Here is a 13,695-nt window from a genome sequence, read left to right as displayed (position 1 = left end):
TCTCAAACTGCCTTTTAAACAACTATGTTTATATGTACAGAATAGTGTGACTATCAGCTTGAGGGACCACACCTCTCCCTGAGGAGCCATAAACAATCAATGGGGGTGGGGTGTATATTCTTCAGTGGTGTGGCCATTGGTAAGTTTTCCCTACTAAAGTAAATAACCCTAATTAAATACATTGGGCCACAACAATAAAAGGGTTTTGTTTCTGTTTTTTGTTTGTTTTGTTTTAACACAAAAAGAAGAGGGAGTCTTATTAGGAAAAAGTTTGATGGAAAGGCAAGGAACTAACAGAACATAATGAGCAAAATATGACTAAAGCGTATCACATATATTTTTTGAAATTATGAAAAGATAAAACAAAACAAACATAAAAACAAACCATGGTGTTGTTAAACCTTCCAAAGCAACTGCTGCTGCCTTGTTTTATATAAGCCTACCTAATGGAGGCCACTGATGTGAGTCTCTCCAGAACAAGAACAAGCTGTCCCAGGTTCTGTCTCCACTTCAAATAAAAAGCAAACAACTTTTTAGAAGCACTTTGTCTTCTCCAGAGAAAAGGCTCATTATTAAAATTTAACTTAAGTGAGCAATCTTTTCATGTGCAAAGAAAAGTGACTAGACTAGAACTTTTTAATTAACAGTGAAATTACAACTTTTACTTTTCCACTTCGTCACTGATAAATAATTACTTACACGGGGGAGGGGGGGAGAGGGGCATATTGTATATTAAAAGAAATTAGAAACAGTACAACAAAAGCAATCAAGAGTACACTGATAATCATCTCTAGGCCAGAAAAAAAAAAAGAAGAAACACATTCATTTAATGGTAATTTGCTACAAAAAGAAACAGAAACATACATCAACCAACTCAGCATGAGCATTTCCAAGTTGTCTGTCAAAACACAATTTTCTAAACATCACTCCATTATTAATTCAAATTGAATGTTTAACATTCCATTTTTAGTTACCAAATCTTCCACAGAATAGTTGGATTCATATTTTTACTACTTTGAACTGTCGCGTGAATTCAAATTTGAGTTTCTTGTAAAGTTCACAAACCTAACTGTCCATTTCACAACTGGTGAGAACATTTTAAAACAAAACTAAATCCAGGCTGGGTATGTGGAGTGTAACTTTAGTGCCAGAAGAGAAGGGCAGGTCTCTCTGAGTTGGAGTTCTACACAGCCTGGTCTGTACAATGAGTTCAAGGTCAGCAGGGGCTACATAAAGAGATTATATCTGTCTTTTAAAAAATAATAATTAATAATAACAAACAAGAACTCTAGATCCTCTCAACCAAAACAACACCATAACACCATTTCCATTTCTTCCCCTGCAAACACCCCTGGAGTTGCGTTCATTCCAGTTTTTTCCAGCAGTATGGAGATTCAGACTGAAAAGTCATGGCAACTGAATTTACCTTAAAGACATTTATGAAAACATAACTTTTCTGCTGTTAAGCTTTCTACTAATGAAAAATTCTTACTTTTCTCAAACTTGATCTCTCTTCCTATAACCAAATCAACTAACATGAATCCTGCCTCTGTCATCTCACACCTATGAGACTTCATTCTGCTCCCCTCCCTCTCCCATAAATGTGCTTTTCTTTTTTTTTTTTTTTTTTTTTTTATGTATGGGTGCTCTATCTGCATGTACACCTACAGGCCAGAAGAGAGCACCAGATCTCATTACAGATGGTCGTGAGCCCCCATGTGATTGCTGGGAATTTGAACCCAGGACCTCTGGAAGAGCAGACAGTGCTCTTAACCACTGAGCTGTCTCTCCAGCAAATGTGCTTTTCTTAAGAGATTGTTCATTTAAAAAATATCTCTAACTTATACAATATTACCATTACCTCTGTCAAGCATTTTTAGCTAATAATACACCAAATATTTTGGAATAAACAATATCATTTTATTTTATGAGAGGTAAAAACACCTTGAAATTAAAATTTATTATATAGAGTCCATTTTTTAATCCATGTTTACACCTTTGAGTTATGAAGATTATATCATATACAATGTAATTGTGCCATATAAGGTTACAGCATATAAAGAAACTAAGCATCCATAGCTATTCACTGACAAGATGTGGTCAGGGCCTTCTTAGCATATCTGAAAGATTCGTGGAATGACTCTCAACTGAAAATGTGTTCTGTACTTCCAAAAGATGAGTTGTTTTGCTTGGCCAACTCAAGCAAAGCTAATTACCACTACTTTACTCTCCCTTTATTCTAAGTACATATAATTGTAATACTGTGTTACCATTTGTATGTCTTTATCTTGAGCCTAACCTGTAAGATCCTTAATGAAAAATACGAGTCTTATTTTTATTTGCGTCTCTGACACCACCAATGGTAAATTCAAAAATTATCTTAAAACAAATTCCTTTATCAAACTTTTTCCTGAGAGCCCTTACAGACTAAGGGTCTGAAAACAAAGATGGACAAGGCAGTGGTGTCTATATGCAGCCCACACCTTGTTCTGCACAATCCCAGAGTTAAATAACAATTTGTGGGGGTAGGGGTGGGAGACCATGTTTCACTATGTAGCCCTGGGTGGCCATTACCTACCAGAGATCCATCTGTTTAACATATATTTATATTTTTTAAAGATTTATTTATTCATTATTTACATAATGCTCTGTCTGCGTTTACACCTGCTGGCTAGAAGAGGGCACCAGTTCTAATTATAGATGGTTGTAGGCCACCATGTGGGTGCTGGGAATTGAACTCGGGACCTCTGGAAGAACAGCCAATGCTCTTAACCTCTAAGCCATCTCTCCAGCCCATATATTCACATTTTTAAGTGCTAGAGGAAAAATATCAAGTAGTGATAACTGTGACAGGTGAATACATGAAATTCAAATCTCAGGGTTTATGTATGTATGAAGTTGTATTGGAATATACCCATGCTGATTCAGGTATGTGTTATCTTGGACTGCTTTGTGCTACGAGGGCAGATTTAAGCTGAGACAGATTCCACTCAATCTTCAAAATCTAAAAGATTTTCCCCCATACTCTTTATCCAAAAAGACTTACTAATTTCTTTTATCAGTTGTAAAAGAAGTAAATGAAAAAAGTGGGTCACTTTTCTAACATTTTCTAAAGAATTCCTGCACAAAATAGAAAAAAGGTATATTACTATAACTAAGTTGATGTAAATCAAATTGAATGAAATGTTACAATTCCAGTTGAGGGAAAGAGTTAAAAAAAGGGTCAAACTGATTTTTTTAGGGGTGGGGAGGGGAGTGTTGTTGTTCTAGACAAGGGTTTCTCTGTGCGGCCTTGGCTGTCCTAGAACTCACTCTGTAGACCAGGCTGGCCTCAAACTCAGAGATCCACCTGCCTCTACATCCCTGGTGCTGATATCAAAGGCATGCACCGACACCACCACCCACTGGCCAGACAGAATGTCTAAGCAGAAAAGTATGGAAAAGCTGAATTCCCAAAAGACTTGATTTGTAAAATACGGAACAGAGATATATCCAGAACATAGTAGAGGCAGAAGGCAAAATGAATTGGGGAGAGTATGGGTCTATGCCCTAGACAACAATGCAAAACAGAAACTGAAAACAGATTGTGAAATACCTTTTGTGCAAAACTAAACACTAATTTGGTGCACACCCAGGCAGCACCTCTAATCCTCCTCTGCACCTTTACATCCAAGGGCAAGTGCTTCACTGCCTGCCAATCACACTTTACAAATCCATCCACTTTCCCACTCTTCCAACCTCCCACATGTCTAGCTCTATCATCACTTTCAAACTGTGATCTGGATTCCTCCTTTAGTGAGAAAACACACACTATCCAAAGAAATTTCTCCACTATTCCATCCACTTACCTACATCTATCTATGCCTGCAATATTGCACATTTTAAACATGTGCCACGGCAGCCTAAAGACTTCCTTTTCCTTAGAAAGCTAAGCCACCAAAGCTTAAATGCAATCTAGTTTTAACTGTACTTTTAAATTAAGACTTAATTTTTTTGAGAAGAGCTGTAAACCTATCCAGCAATGTACTGAAAGAAAATCCTATCCAACTACATTGCTGGCTTCTCAATAGATATTATAAACCTTTAAATTCAACAAAAGATCAATAATAAATGCTCTCCTCACTGATCTTTTAAAATTTACTGAACATGGAGACATAATAAAATAGAAATGCCAATAAAGTTTAGCCTAAATTTTATGACTGTATGTCTTGCTGGAGAAAATGATGCAATAACACCCATATGGCAAGTGAGCTAATAGCTTTTCTTATATATAATATTTATAAAAGTATAAAGTTTGCAGTGTATAAAAGTTTAAAGTTTGCACTTTAAACTATTTCCAATCTAATTCACACTAGTAAGTATTACAATTTATATTATTATGAAACGCTTTTATATAATTACTCTTTCAATTAAACTCAATAGCAAACATTACATACTATATTCATCTAGGTACTTTAGGAACAAAATTACTATCTGGGATGTAAAAGACAATAAACATGCAATGTATTGATAATAAAGTTATGCTGAACTTAAGATTTCCTATGTTTAATATAATTTGAAGTTGTGCATTATCAAGAACACATCCCATTAAACAACCCACATTCAAAGATCAATTTATTTTAAGTCTGATTTCAGGGTAAATACACACAAAATGTCTTAATAATGTTCTCATCTATTGAATCTTCTCTGAAGACACATGAAAATACTCTCTGGACAAACATAAAATATAATGGGGAAAGCACCAGGATTAAGGATTCTGGCATCCCTAAGGGAGAATCTCAGCACCTCATTTCCCCCCCTTCAGCTGGGACCTTAATAAAGTTATTTAACCTTTTCACAACCCATTTCCCACATCTGCTCAACTAGAGTACCCTCTCCAACCTCAGAGCTGCTGTCCAAATGAAGTAATAACCGACCCTGGCTCCAGGCCAGGATCTAACCTCATCTTGGGAGCTAGAATGTCCTTAATGCTTGCCCTCAGACTTTTAAAAGCATCTTTAAAACGTTGTCTCAACCCTCAACTCTGATCGTCCCAAAAGGAGGCCGCTGACCGACCCCCTCATCTACCTCGCTTTCTCCTCCTCCCTGAAACATCTGCACGCCGGGGAATCTTCGTTATGTTGGGGGGAATTCGGGTATTTACAGCCCCAAACCCAGGTCACGAGCTCTGCGGATTTTCCTCCCGCCCCGAGTCACACATCACCCCGCCACCAGGCAACCTGAACCCCCAAGCGTGACGATGCTCCTGAGCCCTCAGGGGGGGAACTAAGAGGTTTGGTTTGGGTTTTTATTATTATTGTTGTTATTTTTTCAGGTTTTTTTCCCCCCTTTGCCTCTCCCGAAGCTCTGAGAATGGAAACGCTCCACGTCGCCGACCCCACGGCCGGGGGTCCCCGTCAGCGCCCGCCACCCGCCGGCACCCCGACGAAGCCGCGCCCCTCGGCTCCCCGCGGCCTGCCACACCCTCTCCTCGGCCCCCCGCTGCGGGCCGGCCCCCCCCCCGCCGCCGCGTCACCTCTCACCGCAGACGCCGAGGGCCCCGGCCGCAGGTCTCGAGGGCCGCGGGCCTCGGAGTCCTCTCCCGCCGGCGTCTCGGCCGCAGCGCCGACACCGTAGCTGCGGAGACGGCGCGAGTGACGGGGCTCAGAAATCCCGTGTGGAGACGGCGGGGACAGCGACGCGACACCGAGAGCGCGCGCCCGTCCGCCCGCTGCCAGGCGTCGCACGGAGAGCGGCGCGCGCCGCCCAGGCCACGCCCCCCGATGCGCGCCCAGGCCAGGCCACGCCCTCTGCCCCTCCCCGGAATGCACCTGAGGGCAGGGCGCGCGTGCTCCCGGAACTCTAGATGGGAGCGCGCTTGGGGGCGGGGCCACGGGTGGGCGGGGCTCCGAGGGGTGGGCGAGCCTTGCGGGTCTTGCTGACTCAAGCTCCAGTGCGCTGAGCCCCCTGCTGGGCTTGCCACGCTTTCTTTTGAAGCTCCTTGGATTTGGGGCGACTCCTGCGACCTCCTGGAGCACGACCCGGAGGCCTCCACCCTCCCGTCTGCCTCTGTTTCCTTGCATTTAAAGGGTTTGTAGAAGTCTCTCTGCCACTCCTCCCTCCTGCTGCTACGTCCTCATTTCTATTAACTGCTGCCTTCCCCTCTCCGTGCGTCAGACCGAGCCCCTTCGCATCCTGGTATTGAGGATGCTTTTGCTTCCTTCAAATATCCTCGTAAAACTCTGCAAGTGTGACAAAGCTTGTATTATTCCGAAGTCTTGAGATAGGACCTCTGGCAGAGGTTACATACCACACTTAGTTTTTGCTTACAATGCTATCTGTTTTGGAGTTTCGTTACCCAAAGTGATCTAAGCAGTGGTCCAAAGTAAGGAAAGGTCAAAGTAAAGAAAAGGTCACAATACCAAAATTACACATCCCTGAAGAAAACTGATGATCCTTTCTTCTCCAGAAGCCACCAACTGCCAATTCATAACACACACACACACAAACACACACACACGCACATACACACCATTCCTGCTGGATTTTGGCTGTCTTGGTCTTGAACGGGTCTTGTGCGATGCAGACGCAGGTGCTATGTGTTGCACAGTGACTTTCAAGCCTTTTAAACTCTGTGTGACCATCAGAACATCATTCGTGCATATTTTTACTTTCTTTTGTGTATGTGTGTGTACTTCTCAAATTTAAACCAAATCTGTAGAATCAGTCTTGCTTTATATATGTCTGGGTGTTTTGCCTGCTTGTCTGTGTCCTCTATCACACACTACTCCTGCACTTCAATTCTCATCATCCTGACAACTTACCTTTTTCCTCTCACCGTCACACTACACCAAACTATCCATTTCACTCTCTTACATGCTAATCCCTTCAGCTCCCTTGTAAGTGGTCTGAAATTAAGAGCTTTTTCTGACACCAGTTTAAATTTTCAGGTCTCATGGAGGGGTCACAGGTAAATGTTGCTAGCAATACTACTGGTGAGCGAAAACACATACGAGAAATGGTATGTAAATTTTGTTTTGTTTTGTTTTTTCAAGACAGGGTTTCTCTGTGTAGCCTCGGCTGTCCTGGACTCAATTTGTAGAGCAAGGCTGGCCTCAAACTCACAGAGATCTGCCTGCCTCTGCCTCCCTGAGTGCTGGGATTACGTGTAAATACTTTTTTATCTTCACAAAATATCTCTACTCACCCAACAAAATCTCATGCGTAGAAACAGAAAATATTAAAATTATGTTACAGGGCTGGACCTGTAGTTCAGTGGCAGACTGCTTGCCTAACATGCATAAGGTCCTGGCTTTAATACCCAGTAACACACACACACACACACACACACACACACACCATTTTATAAGATGGACAACTAAATTACAGGCTTGTGAGAATGACATTAAAAAAACAAGCATTATGTTTTAAATAAAGATTGTTACAAATTAATGTGTGGTTTATGGCATATTTTACTGCCTCCGAGCAGGTTATTTTTCAGACTGTGTCTTATCAAATGTTCACCACACCATCTTTATCTAAATTTCCACAACTGTTGGTATTGAAACAGCAGCTGGTGAGAAAGATGCTCCCTTCTGCGTTTCTGTATCTAGGAAATAGAAGCATGCAATACGCACATCTTGGTTGTCATGGTGGCAACTGAAATCCCCACATCTCATTAATAGACCGTAAAGACAAATGAACCACATGGGAGTTCACAGTTCATAGAAGTTTTAAAAGCTTCCAAGCTGTAGGAAGTTAACAGTGGGCCACAATTCTTGACAATATTTAATGGGGAGTACGGGACTAAATCTTGCTACCTAGAACCTCATGAACAGTGGCCATGTGTGTGTTCCTTTTTTTTTTTGCTTGCTAGACTTATTTAAATGGATTTTTCTAGGTCATTTTGCTAAAGCTAAGATTACAAAACCATTTGTGGTATTCAAGTGAAAATGGTCCCTGTAGGATCATATATTTGAATGTCTGGTTCCCAGTTGGAAGAACTAAGTAGACTTTGGGGTTTCAAAAGCCCACAATAGCCTCAGTCTCATTCTCTCTCTCCTCTCTCTCTCTGCCTGCAACTGGAAGATCAGATATGAGCCCTCACCTACTGCTCCAGTGCCTGCCTGCCTATTGCCATGCTTCCACTATGACGATCATGGACTAACCCTCTGAAACTGTAAGCATCCCGCAAATTAAATTTTTTTCTTTAATAAATTACCTTGTTCAAGATGTCTCCTCACATCAAGAGAGCAGTAACTAAGTCATCATTATAGCAACTTTTTGCCTGATCGTGTATAGTATAGTATGTAACATGGTTATTAGTATGTTGGAAACAGTATGTACCATTTAAAAACCTTACTAACCATTATTGTTATTTGCCATTTCTGGAAGTTAAGAGAGGTGTCAAGAGAAGTAGGGTGGCTTCAAGAATAGACATAATTGGAAAGAATTTCACCAGATAACCTTGGTTTTGCACAATGTATGACCAAAAAAGAAAAAATTCAGACCAGGCTATCAAAGTAGAAAAAAAAGAATCAAGCACCTATAACAATAGAATTCTTGACTATGTACCAACTGTGTCTGAAGGACTGTTGAATGGCTCAGGAAGAGATTAATGGTTGTGGCTGGTCGGTAGGAAGGCAGCCAAAGGAGCTTGTGGTGATGGTAACTTCACTTTGATGTTTCTGCTGTTAATACTATGACTGTTGTCACAAATGTTTCATTTCACAAAGGGGAAAGTGAGTTATTTCATCCTTTTTCCTTCTCTAAATGGAGAGAAAAGGAGAAAGAAAGAAAGTTGTGAAAGAGAAGGATGTTTAAAGACTATAAAGTCAAATCAATGTTTAAAAAACTTGGTCACCCAACAAGTATTTGCCAAATATCTAGATTTTGATTGTTTGTTGATTATTTGTTTTAATTTTTATTATTATTTTTTAACCAAGGTCTTATATACCCCAGGCTGGCCTCAGATACCCTATGTAACCAAATCTGGATTCCAATTTCTAATCCTCCTGCTTCTACCACTCAAGTACTAAGCTAGTGTTAAGGGTTGTGCTGCAAGGCTCGACAGTGTCTGGTGTTTGAAAAGCAGTCTAGAAGTTGAAGCAGGAGGAAAATAAGTTCAAGGTCAACTGAGTTTATATATAGAGAAAAACCCTGTCTCTAAATTAGAAATAAATCCAACTTCTTCCAGTTGAAACAAAAGGAACTTAATAGTCTGAGACCTGGGAAAGCTGAGTACAGAGTTCTCTTGAGCCCTTGAGGTAGAAATCAGCATGACAACTAGTGAAAACCCATCTAAGAAACAAGCAGAAACAATAACGAAGAACTCAGCCAAAATGGAAAATGATATCTGTTTCGTTGTTACATTATATAGAATAAATTGTTAAGAGCTAGAGCTATTTGGTAATTTTAAGAAAAGATGGAAGGACTGGTTGAATAAACACATACTAGGAAGTAGAGAAGAGTCAGCTACCCTAGACATTTATAAACATAGGGGTAGCAATTTACCCCTTGTCTTGGTTAAGACAGGCTTGCCTCCATCTGAATTTTCTTTTCTACTTTGGAAAAGGAGATGGGCTTTAAATTGGTACAACTGGAACGCGGAAAGATAACTGAAACTTGAGATAGGTGAGGCAGGAGTAAGAAGACACCTATCTGTTTCAAATAAGTTCATGTTTCCAGGCACAAATTACATCCCACAGCTGTTTACAGGTAACTCAAGACCCGTGGCTAGTAAGGTTTGAAAGACTATAAAATGTGAAAGACAACAGATCACAAAAGAGGGGAGACACTGACAGCTTCTGATCAGACAACTGTAATTTCGGAATAGATCACTAAATACTTCAGCGGCCACTAGAAACAAGGCCAACTAAAAGAGGACATATTTGCTTACTTAACCCTGAGTTAGCGTGAAATTTTATAATCATGACATAGATTCACTTCAACAAAATACTTAGTTGTTATCTTTCATGATATTTTTATGGGAAGGACACCAAATTAAATGTTTAACGTAATTAGACAAATTCAAAGTTACTTAATATAATTGTGCACTGGGGTTTTTTTGGTATGTTTTTTTTTCCCCATTAATTTCCAGGGCATCTAGTTTCTTGGGACACGTTTGATCTCCATTGGCAGGACATCTAATTTCTTCTTCTCATCCCTTTGTGCACAACTACCTGACAAACTGCGACCAGCAACATCCAGCCACCAAATAGACACCAGCCCGTCAGAGTTCTAGCATTTCTATATCCGCTGAAAAGTTCCCAGAATTCTTTCTGATCAAGTCCAAGCAGAAAACAAAAACTACATAGCATCAAAAATGTGATCAAAGACCCAAATGGAAAAGGAAATTGTTTTGAATGTTGAACTGTGAGTTAGAAGACAAGATTTAACTGAAATATATGAAAGTGCCTATAGTCAAGTTGAACAATAAAATCACCAAAGAACAAAATAGGAGCATTTTTGTTTACAAAGCACAGCACACGGTGTCTTACTGTATGTATGCATGCCAATATTTTGTTGTTACTAGTGTTGTTTCCTGCTGCAGGGTTTTCTACTGCAGCATAGGCTGAACCAGTCCTCACTCACGTAGCTTAACCTGTCTTCGGACTCCTAACAATCCTTTTGTGTCAGCCTCTGACCCCTGTTACTATTGCCGCACTGGAGAAGTGAGGTCAGAAAGACAACAGGCACAAGCCTCCAAGCATAGCTTACTGACGAGATTCATGTGAATCAGTAATACTTAGCGGAGTTCATAGTTACACTTGCACTGCTTCCATTTGAAGTCCCATCCTCATCTTCCTTTCTTCATTTCCTCCTTAGCCACTGTTGCCTGAGGATTCACTAGCCCCACCCTGGCCTAAGAAGCAGCATAGCAAATCACCAAAAGCATTTATAGACTAATACTAGACACAGAGCAAGATGCCATCTTGTGTAGAATTAATACTACCAGAGGAACTGAGGTTAGCAATCAGCTAGCCTTAGGATGCAGGCATTATCCTCAAATATCCTGGTGGACTCAGTATAATTAATGGGCCCCCAAAAAGGAAAGGGAGCAGAGGAAAGTGCCAAAGTTAATGAAACAGAGAATCAGGACTTTATGAAAAGTCCTGACCCAAACTTTAAGTGACCCTGATTCTTAAACACACCCTCATAGAAGGGGAGGGCAGAGCGGTTCAGTATAGGAGTTTGATCCACCGCTGTTGCCCGTGGAGATGGAGGCTGGAATGCAAGCACCTCTGGAAGCTGAAACAGGCAAGGAAACAGTCCCTCCTGTAGAGCTTCCGGACAGGAACTGAATCCATAATTAATGTCTGATTTTATCCCAGAGACCCCAGTGTGCTAGAACGCAAAATTAAGAGCTTTGAAACCATAGGGCATCATTGTGCTCAATCACTAAGGTTATAGCAATTTGTTGCGATAGCAATAGAAAACTAAGAGACCTTTGTAATTCTCTTGTGTGTGTGTGTGTGTGTGTGTGTGTGTGTGTGTGTGTGTGTGTGTGTGTTTACCCAGAGGCCAAGAGAGTGTGCTAGATCCCCTGGACCTAGAGTTGTAATCTGACTAACTAGGGTGCTGAGAAGCAAACTTTCAGATCCTCTGTAAGATTATGATGCTTTCTTGCCACTGACCCGTCTCTCCAGCTCAGCTTCTTGTCGTCGTCTGTGTTGTAGCACTGTGATCTTCTAGATTCAAATGCCACTTCTTTGTTTTTCTTCCATCAGCTAAGAACATGAGGTCACAGGAAGAACAGTGAAACTGCCGCTCAACTATTGTAGGTGTGCCCTCATTGTCACTTACCGCTCATACACGCCTTCCCCACGTTGTTGTTTGTAGCTGCGTTTGCTGCTTGGTGGGTTCTTTTTCTTTTTTTCGTTTTTTTAAATTTTTATTTATTCACTTTTATTAGTTACACTTTATTCACTTTGTATCCCCCCATAACCTCCTCCCTCCTCCCCTCCTAATCCCACCTTCCCTCCGCCTTCTTCACGCATGCCCCTCCCCAAGTCCACTGATGGGGAGGTCCCCCTCTCCTTCCTTCTGATCTTAGTCTATCAGGTCTCCTCAGGAGTGGCTGCATTGTCATCTTCTGTGGCCTGGTAAGGCTGCTCCCCTCTCAGGGGGAGGTGATCAAAGAGCAGGCCAATCAGTTTAGGTCAGAGGCAGTCCCTGTTCCCATTACTATGGAACCCACTTGGACACTGAACTGCCATGGGCTACATCTGTGGAGGGGTGGGTTCTTTTTTCTCCCACCCTTCTTCATCTCTTTTCTTGTACTCTTCCAAACCCCTCATATTATTAGATAGGAAAGACTAACAGGATAGACGGAATGGGTTGAAGTTAGCATTAGACTGCTTCCTACTGATTAGGGGCATCTAGTTTCTTGGGACACGTTTGATCTCCATTGGCAGGACATCTAATTTCTTCTTCTCATCCCTTTGTGCACAACTACCTGACAAACTGCAACCAGCAACATCCAGCCACCAAATAGACACCAGCCCATCAGAGTTCTAGCATTTCTATATCCGCTGAAAAGTTCCCAGAATTCCAAAAGTCACACAGAAGTAGGAACTATCTGCGCTGTCAAAACCACACCCTTGCTAGAGCACAAGGCATAGTCACATGAAGTGAAGCAGCCTCTTATCCCCACACCTGGGATTAAAACAAAAACATTCCTATAGTATTTCTTTGGGTTTTGTTTTGTTTGTTGTTTGTTTCTTTGTTTCTTTGTTCCTTTGTTTGTTTGTTTTTGAGTTAAGATTTCTCTGTTTAACAGCCCTGGCTGTCCTGGACTCCCTTTGTAGACCAGGCTGGCCCCGAACTCACAGCAATCCTCCTGCCTCTGCCTCTTTGAGTGCTGGGATGCACTCAAAGGTATGCACCGCCATGACCAGCTTTTCTCTCTCTCTCTCTCTCTCTCTCTCTCTCTCTGTGTATGTGTGTGTGTGTGTGTGTTTTAAAGAAACCAAAACTACACTACAGTTGTTTTTAGTAATAGTAATAACAGCAGTAGTAAAATAGCTGCCATATCTAACTGTCTGCTTCCGAGTGCTCAAGAAATGAGTTGGTGGAATAATAAAATACTTGTTCAGCGTCTCACCTGTGCTGCACACTGTTCTGTATGTTTTCTATGTACTATTCTATTTAATCTCTGATGACACAATGAGCTGTGTTTTTTTTTTTTTTCCATCAATGAAGTAGAGAGGAGTTAAGTAGTTGAAAACTAAAAAGCACTCAAGAATACAAACAAATGGACAGCTGGCAGGAAATCAGTACACAATGAACAAAAACATTTTCTGCTAATAATTTCCTGGAAATGTTTTTCTTTTTCCTCTGAGTGATGGTGGCTTCCCATATTTGTTCCTTGCACATTTCTATCATGGTTGCTTTCTTCATTAAGCTGCCTACTCATTCAATAAATATTTATGGAGAGCATTGTTTCATGTCGGGCACCATCCTAAGCAGTTGAATAGAAACAGACTCGGTACCAACTGTTAAGCAGTAGACTGTGAGGAGGAATTGACAATGGAAAACGGTCACTAGTGTCAAGGTGCAATTGGTCTGTAGAAGGATATTAGAGATTGATTCAGCTCAACCCTATGAAGTGTCTAGAGGAACACCTATGTCAAAACCTGAAGGCCAAGTAAGAGTTAGACAAAGGGAAAGAGAAGATTCTAGAACATTTTGTCTTCATTATTTTGATTTTGGTTT

General features: G+C 41.1%; 1 protein-coding gene and 1 long non-coding RNA gene across 3 annotated transcripts in view; one reads left to right on the top strand and one right to left on the bottom strand.

Moving 5' to 3' along the window:
* Abca5 (ATP binding cassette subfamily A member 5) overlaps positions 1-5,749 on the bottom strand; it is a 69,625-nt gene extending 63,876 nt beyond the window's left edge. Inside the window, exon 1 of one of the 2 annotated variants that reach the window (XM_060386475.1) lies at positions 5,516-5,749. The gene's annotated coding sequence lies outside the window, so the exon portion shown is untranslated. The remainder of the gene's footprint in view (positions 1-5,515) is intronic. The other variant, XM_060386474.1, reaches the window with a different exon arrangement.
* A 140-nt stretch (positions 5,750-5,889) lies between these two features.
* LOC132655377 (uncharacterized) lies at positions 5,890-10,425 on the top strand. The gene is made up of 4 exons (XR_009593191.1): positions 5,890-6,069; positions 6,930-7,000; positions 8,068-8,158; positions 10,079-10,425. It is a non-coding gene; the product is annotated as an uncharacterized LOC132655377 (long non-coding RNA).
* Positions 10,426-13,695: the final 3,270 nt, after the last annotated feature.

This window comes from Meriones unguiculatus, chromosome 7, assembly GCF_030254825.1.
Source record: "Meriones unguiculatus strain TT.TT164.6M chromosome 7, Bangor_MerUng_6.1, whole genome shotgun sequence".
NCBI classification, from domain to species: domain Eukaryota; kingdom Metazoa; phylum Chordata; class Mammalia; order Rodentia; family Muridae; genus Meriones; species Meriones unguiculatus.
Note: the sequence above shows the minus strand (reverse complement) of the source record. Positions and strands in the feature narration are given on the sequence as shown.